At 36.2% G+C, this 7,897-nt stretch overlaps 1 long non-coding RNA gene across 1 annotated transcript; it reads left to right on the top strand.

Moving 5' to 3' along the window:
- The first annotated feature begins 4,001 nt into the window (after positions 1 to 4,001).
- Positions 4,002 to 7,188, top strand: LOC125263606. Its single transcript, XR_007183860.1, has 3 exons — positions 4,002 to 4,102; positions 5,772 to 5,839; positions 6,341 to 7,188. It is a non-coding gene; the product is annotated as an uncharacterized LOC125263606 (long non-coding RNA).
- The last annotated feature ends 709 nt before the right edge of the window (positions 7,189 to 7,897 follow it).

Genomic DNA, 7,897 nt, shown 5'->3' with positions numbered 1-7,897 from the left:
CAAAACTGGTCCGGTACAGGTGACAACGGTCTCGTTGTTCTGCTGCAGCATGTGGGCATTTTACTTTGGATATAAACACTTAAATAGAGTTTTGTAGAAGCAATTTATTGTGAAGTTCAGTAAAATCATTTTTTGATAGGTAATAATAAGTTACAAAAACATTCACACTTTTTACTTATGTAAAACTTAAATGAATTCAAAAAGAAAAGGGAATCAATTTATTGGAATAAATATACTTTTTTTTTTTTTTAAATCCTACAGACAACACCATTGAAGCGCTTTTTACAGTGTACCCTCACACATTTCCCCCTCTAAAAAACTTGAAACATGCCACAAGACACATTTTCAACAGAAAGTTGCATCAAATGGATCTTATTCAGGCCATAAGAAGACTAAAAGTAAGTCCTCTCATTTTAATTTCTGTATATTTGAAGAAATTGTAACTATGAATGAGAAGGTCAATTTCAACATACTGTCCTGTTACCTAAATTATTTCTTAGATATTATTTGTTTATTTTAAAAATATCAACTTCAGGTAACTCACCAGTATTTGCTCAGTGTCCTCATGCTATTAGCATGTACTTCATGTGGTCATATAATCATGTACTTGATCATTTTTGCTTTAAAAAACTCAATCCTGTTACTTTCAGTCCTGTTACTGATATGAAAAATAGAACTTGCAACCATAGTTCGCTTTGGGAAACACATGCCTGATCTGGTCTTACGTTTCAAGAATCTGATGCTTGTGTGAAACTTCATCTTTTGAACTTTCTCCTGAAACTACAACACAACAATCGGAGTTAAGTTAATGCCATATAAAGATGCTTGGAAAGTACCTGCAATACTTAAAATAATGTTAATTTAGACACAAATGTATTTGACTTCCTCCTTTTTGTTGAACAGCATGAGATGAGCAAGAGTTAGGTTAGGAGTTATTGTTTTGTAACCAACCACAGAGTTTATCAAGAGGATACACGGGGGTGAAGAGAACATGTTGAAATCACCAGCAGAGATGAGATAGATGAAGACTACAGTGAAGAAGTGCAAGAGTGCTAGAAGAAGACAACAGCGTAAACAGCAGAGGAAGGAACGTTTTTATAACTATACAAACAGAACCTCCAAAAAGAAGCACAAGGGAGTCTTCTCCGTCAAAAAGCACGTCCTTCCCCTACCATCAAATCAGAGTCAAAATGTGATATAATAATGACAAATATAAGCATTCAATGAACATTCAGCAGTCATCTTGTTCAGATTATTCAGATTATGTGTCTGCAGCAGTAATGTCACAGTAGTAATGACTTTATGAACTTCTTTACTTGCAAGATTGATAATATTAGAGAGAAAATTATAACCTTGCAACCGTCTACTACAGTATCGTGTCAGACATTGCATTGTAGTGTCCCTGAGGAAAAATTCATTTCATTTACTGCTTTAGGAGAGGAAGAATTGTCTAAACTTGTTAAATCATCAAAATCAACCACATGTATGTTAGACCCTATACTGACTAAGCTATTGAAAGAGATGCTTCCAGAAGTCATAGATCCCCTTCTTAATATCGTCAATTCATCTTTAACACTAGGATACATACCAAAAACTTTTAAGCTGGCTATTATTAAACCTCTTATTAAAAAACCACAACCAGATCCTAAAGAATTAGTCAATTACAGGTTGATCTCAAATCTTACTTTTCTGTCAAAAATACTAGAAAAGGCAGTTTCATCGCAACTATGTAACTTTTTAGAAAGAAATAATATCTGTGAGGATTTCCAGTCAGGATTTAGACCATACCATAGTACTGAGACTGCTCTCATTAGAGTTACTAATGATTTGCTCTTATCATCAGATCGTGGTTGTATCTCTCTATTAGTGTTACTGGATCTTAGTGCTGCATTTGACACTATCGATCACAATATTCTTCTAAATAGACTCGAAAATTATGTTGGCATTAGTGGAATTGCATTGGCATGGTTCAAATCATACTTATCTGACCGTTATCAGTCTGTAGTAGTAAACGATGAGATGTCATATCAATCACAAGTTAAATATGGAGTACCGCAAGGCTCAGTACTAGGACCGTTGCATTTCACTCTGTACATGCTACCCTTGGGAGATATCATTAGGAAGCATGGCGTTAGTTTTCATTGTTACGCTGATGATACTCAGCTTTATATTTCTTCGCGCCCTGACGAAACTTACCAATTCACTAAATTAACAGAATGTATAGCTGATATAAAAAATTGGATGACCAGTAATTTCCTACAACTAAATTCAGAAAAAACAGAGATTCTAATTTTTGGACCAAAAACTACTTCACTCAGTAACCTAGAATACTGTCTAACACTTGATGGCTGCTCTGTTAAGTCTTCGTCGTCAGTTAGGAACCTGGGTGTGTTCTTTGATACCAATCTTTCATTTGAAGGTCATGTTACTAGCATCTGTAAAACCGCTTTCTTCCATCTGAAAAATATATCTAAACTACGACATATGCTCTCAATGAAGAATGCAGAACAGTTCATGCGTTCATGACCTCAAGGCTAGATTACTGTAACGCTCTACTGGGTGGTTGTTCCTCCCGCTTGATAAATAAACTACAGCTCGTACAAAATGCAGCAGCTTGAGTTCTTACTAGAACTAGGAAGTATGACCATATTAGCCCAGTTCTGTCATCACTGCATTGGCTTCCTGTTAAACATCGTATAGATTTTAAAATCTTGTTAATTACTTACAAAGCACTAAATGGTTTAGCCCCCCAGTACCTAAGTGAGCTCTTAATGCATTATAGTCCTTCACGTTTATTGCGATCTCAGAATTCAGGCCAGCTGATAATACCTAGAATATCGAAATCAACCGCAGGTGGTAGATCCTTCTCCTATTTGACACCTAAACTCTGGAACAATCTTCCTAGCATTGTTCGGGAAGCAGACACACTCTGTCAGTTTAAATCTAGACTAAAAACGCATCTCTTTAACCTGGCATACACATAACACATTATCAATTTATATTTTCAAATCCGTTAAAGGATTATTAGGCTGCATAAATTAGGTCAGCCGGAACCGGGAACACTTCCTATAACACCAGATGTACTCGCTACATCAGAAGAAGAATGGCATCTACGCTAATACTAGTCTTTCTGTTTATCCCGAGGTTTACCGTAGTCAACCGGATCCGGGCCGTATCCAGCTGAGACCAAGGACCGGTGCCATGACACGACCACAACGCAGCCCTGAAGTATCAGCAGAGATCGAGTCGACTAGATCATCCATTGTGAAGGCCGCATCGACACGACAGCCAGTGGCACAGTTCCTCAACAGACCGTCCATACCGGCGTGATGAATACGATCCTCAACTGGATGGAACTTGAATAAATACTTTGAATATTGCGATCCTATCAGACTTATGATAGCAACCTGAATCGTAACAAAGCACTGTTCGCCAGAGGAGAACTGGCCCCCCGACTAAGCCTGGTTTCTCCCAAGGTTTTTTTTCTCTCCATTTTAACATCTTTTTACCACCTGATGTCACCTGTTGGAGTTTGGGTTCCTTGCCGCTGTCGCCTTTGGCTTGCTTAGTCGGGGACACTTGACATTTGACTTGACATTTGATATTCAACAGTATTCTTGACATTTATTCAACAGTGCTTTGATCTGCCTGCATTGACACTATTCTTTAAGAGCTGCTGTGCAGCCAAAATTATATACCAATTATCAATGTAAAGCTGCTTTGACACAATCTGCATTGTAAAAAAGCGCTATATAAATAAAGGTGACTTGACTTGACTTGACTGTGACATCTCAAGAACAAATAAGACATTCATGTTCGTTTACACGGTCACAATTACTGCCTCCCATTCCCCCGCCCATACTCTCTACTGTGGTATGCTTCCTGAAAGTCATGTGATTTACTGGAAAGAGAGAGATTAGACCTATTTCAGTAACTTAGAGATCCTTTCTGATTGGCTGACATGTATCTGAGTACACTTATTTAAGCACACAACGTAGTGGAAAAAGAATACAGCAGAAGAATTCAAGAAAACAAGACGCATCTCTGATATACTATCCAGCAGAAACACTCAGTTTGCTTTTCGGAGCACAGATTTCCTCAGGTTTGACTTTTTTACCTTTACATTTATTTGCTATATCACTCATCTAATAATTTTTGATTCATGGGGCATTCTGGAAATGTTAGTTCTGTTGGAAGATTACCAGAACAGAGTTTAGAGATTTTTTTTTTATTTATTTATTGGGTTATTTCAGAATTGAAGCGTATGTTTTATGTTGTGCATGTATGTCTCACACAGGTTATAGGCAAATTAATGATTCTTATGCTCGATGTGGAAGCATTCAATGCATTTTAATGCATTAGACAGTAATGTTGGAGGATACACCTCATTGATGATGCAAGCAGATGAGCCCAGAATGCGATTAAGTCATTTTAAAAAAGTGTTTATTTAGGGTGACATCTATTTCTGACGGTTGGTCTGGTTTGCAAACAGGCGCAACAGTTTGACTGGTTACCATGTTCAGTTGTGACCTCACGCCAGATGTGAACGACTGTAGTAGATTCGTCAGTTCTAAAAGCCTGTGCAATATGTCCATCCATTACAATTAAACCTTTACACTACATGATACTGCTATTATTGAAAATATTTTTTTTAAAATTCATCATTATTTGTTATGCAAAAGTTTGATTAACAAGAATACCAATAAAATCATACTTGTAATAGGAATGGAACTGCTTCAAAAAAAATAGTCAACTTATCGTTAATGCAGTTTTTCGCGGTGAGCTATTAGGCTATGTAGCGATGAAATGTAAGAGGTTATAGATGTACAAATCATTCAAAAGTCTTCTTTGTTTCATTATGGGAAGAAATGGGCTTATGTTAACTTGAGCCTCGTCCCGCTTTGCGTTGTAGACTACCGCGCAGCATTTTGACTCCTTGTCCCGCATGTTGCGTATTGAGAAAATGGCATCGGTCTGTTGTTTTTTAATTATCATATTAATAAAGCGTGCATGCGTTCTTTTGCCTTTTTAAAGAAAGCATTTTATTTATTCTTTTTACAGCGTAGTTTTTCACCTATAACACTGCTTCGTCAGAAGTAGCATCCCGCCCATTACACAAATACAACAAAATCCTATCCAGTGGTTGAAAAGAAAGGAGTAAACACGATCACAGTAGGTTGTGACGGCTGTCAATCCAAATGTGGAGCTGTGATTCGTTATGTGTTCCCAGTCAGAAAACAAAGTTTAAATTTTACAAGGCGGCATAATGGCAAACAAAAAGACAATTGAAAAATATTTCTTACATTTTTATAGAGTTTTGTACTTCTTATGTTTTGATTGAGAAGCAGTGTTATGGATTAACCACTCAACTGGACTGATCATATGTATTGGAGTTTAAATCGCTGCATGACACAGTTGATGCAGCAGAACTTTTGCAATATAAACTATCAACAGAAGTGTTTAAGTAACTGGGACTTATGTGTGATATTGTTAATCATAACAAACCCAAACGTATTCATGATTATGTCTAATGTATGATGAAATAGTGTATTGTTTAAATAATGCCAGTAGATCTTTCTGTCAAAAAGTAGTTAAAACTGATCATTTTAGGGCTGGATGGAATTAATATTTGGCTAGAGATGGACTAAAGCTTGGTATTATGTGTCTAATGCAATTTTCTTGGCCAATTCCGATTTTTTTTATTTTTTTTTTTTATTCTGATTTACTTTCTAAGAACTACTGTGTCTCACACATGTATATTTTCACTTCAGGAGGCCACCGTATGACATTACCCTACCTGAAGCCCAGCATTGTCAGTCTGTGGTGACATCACAATAAGGTAGGAATTAGAAACAACATCATACATTCATGTGTAAAGAGACTAAAAGCAATGGGAACAGGGACAAAGATCTTTTCGTTATTCAGTCTTCCAGAACAGCACTAACTAATTTCCCCTATATAGGACTAAATTTTAATTTACTAGAGAACATATGATATCTCTCTAAGATTCCATTAGATCGGTTACTGGAGTTTGCAGGATTTTCTCTGTTTCTACTAAAGGATAGACAGTGTTAAGTTGACACAATAAGAAATAAACATGATGAGAATAAAGGTGACTTGACTAAACACATTAGTATTTGTGGTGGCACATTCAGTAACTGTTTTGGTCTTAATAAAAAGTCTTAAAGTTGTTCTGCTTTAATACATAATATAATTATGTTTGTTGTGTGTAGAACAGAAGAACTGAAGTAAAGTCAGAGCAGCAGAAGTTTCTGTTTATCTGACAGATTACAGTCTTGAATTTTGAAAGTTTGAAAGTTTTTTATTTTTTATTTTCCAGAAGCACATATAATTTTATCCCTGCCTGAAGAGAAGATCATTGGTCGAAGTGCTTGAAGATCTTGTGTTTTAGCTCTACATCTGACTTAAGAGATGCCTAAAAACAAACATAAATCCTCTGGAAGTGATAAAAATGCTTCCAAGAAAGAGGAAGGAAACAATCCTACACTCAGTGACATAGTTGAGGATTTGTCATCATACTTTAAAAAGTTTTCTCACTTTAAAAAATATGAAGACGATATTAAAAGGAAATACCAAAAGTATTATAATACTACACTGCCTGATCGCTGGCCAGTTGAGTTCATCAACAAAGCTTGGAGAAAAACAACAAAACACATGTACACATTCTCAGACAGAAGAAAATGCTGGTCTCTTGCTATATTGCTGCAGGTGATGAAAAGAAGTCAGGGGTATGATGAGAGAGAAGAGCTACAGAAAAAACACAGTAAGGATAGTAAAGCACAGTCTGACCCGAAGGGGAAAAATCAGCAGTCTGGAGGAGATCCCAGCGCTAATAAATCAGTCTACATATGCATCCCATTCACAGAGATGATTGACAACCAAAAATACAATGCCCCAGAAACAGATCAAAACGCCACAAAAACAGATAAAAATGCATCAGAAACAGATACAAACGCCACAAAAACAGATAAAAATGCCACAAAAACAGATAAAATTGCCACAAAAACAGATAAAAATGCCACAAAAACAGATAAAATTGCCACAAAGACAGATAAAAATGCCTCAGAAACAGATAAAAATGCCACAAAGACAGATAAAAACGCCACAAAAACTGATAAAAACGCCACAAAAACAGATAAAAATGCCACAAAAACAGATAAAAACGCCACAAAAACAGATAAAAATGCCACAAAAACAGATAAAAACGCCACAAAAACAGATAAAAATGCCACAAAAACAGATAAAAATGCCACAAAGACAGATAAAAACGCCACAAAAACTGATAAAAACGCCACAAAAACAGATAAAAATGCCTCAGAAACAGATAAATACACATATAAATTAATAGACAAAGTCCCTTCACCTACTCAAATACTCCAAAACGATTTTTACATAACATTATTTGACAATCGAACCAGGAATGCTGCATGGGTGTATGAGATATTGAACAAGAGTCCAAAAGTTAATAATAATGTTTCTAGGAAAAACATCTTCTTTAAAGAAAATACTTTAGTTCATCCCCTCTTCCGACCATCTACGAAATCGTATATGAATACAGTATACGACCGAGGTCATCTTGCTGCAGCTGCCAATCACAAGTGGTGTCAGGAAACCTTTAATGACACTTATTATATAACCAATGTTGTACCACAGCAGCGTGACTTTAACAAAGGCCTGTGGAGCAAATTGGAGGAACTTTGCCGGAAAATATCTCAGAAAGATGAAGTCCGTAACGTCCATGTGTACACTGGACCACTTTACCTACCAAGCAATGAAAATAATGATCAAAATAAAAGCGAATCCAAGGGAGAGAATAATGGAAACAATAATAAGGAACAAGATGAAAGCGACTGGTGTCTGAAATACAAGTTTGTGG

Source organism: Megalobrama amblycephala, linkage group LG1 (genome assembly GCF_018812025.1).
Source record: "Megalobrama amblycephala isolate DHTTF-2021 linkage group LG1, ASM1881202v1, whole genome shotgun sequence".
Taxonomy (NCBI): domain Eukaryota; kingdom Metazoa; phylum Chordata; class Actinopteri; order Cypriniformes; family Xenocyprididae; genus Megalobrama; species Megalobrama amblycephala.
Note: the sequence above shows the minus strand (reverse complement) of the source record. Positions and strands in the feature narration are given on the sequence as shown.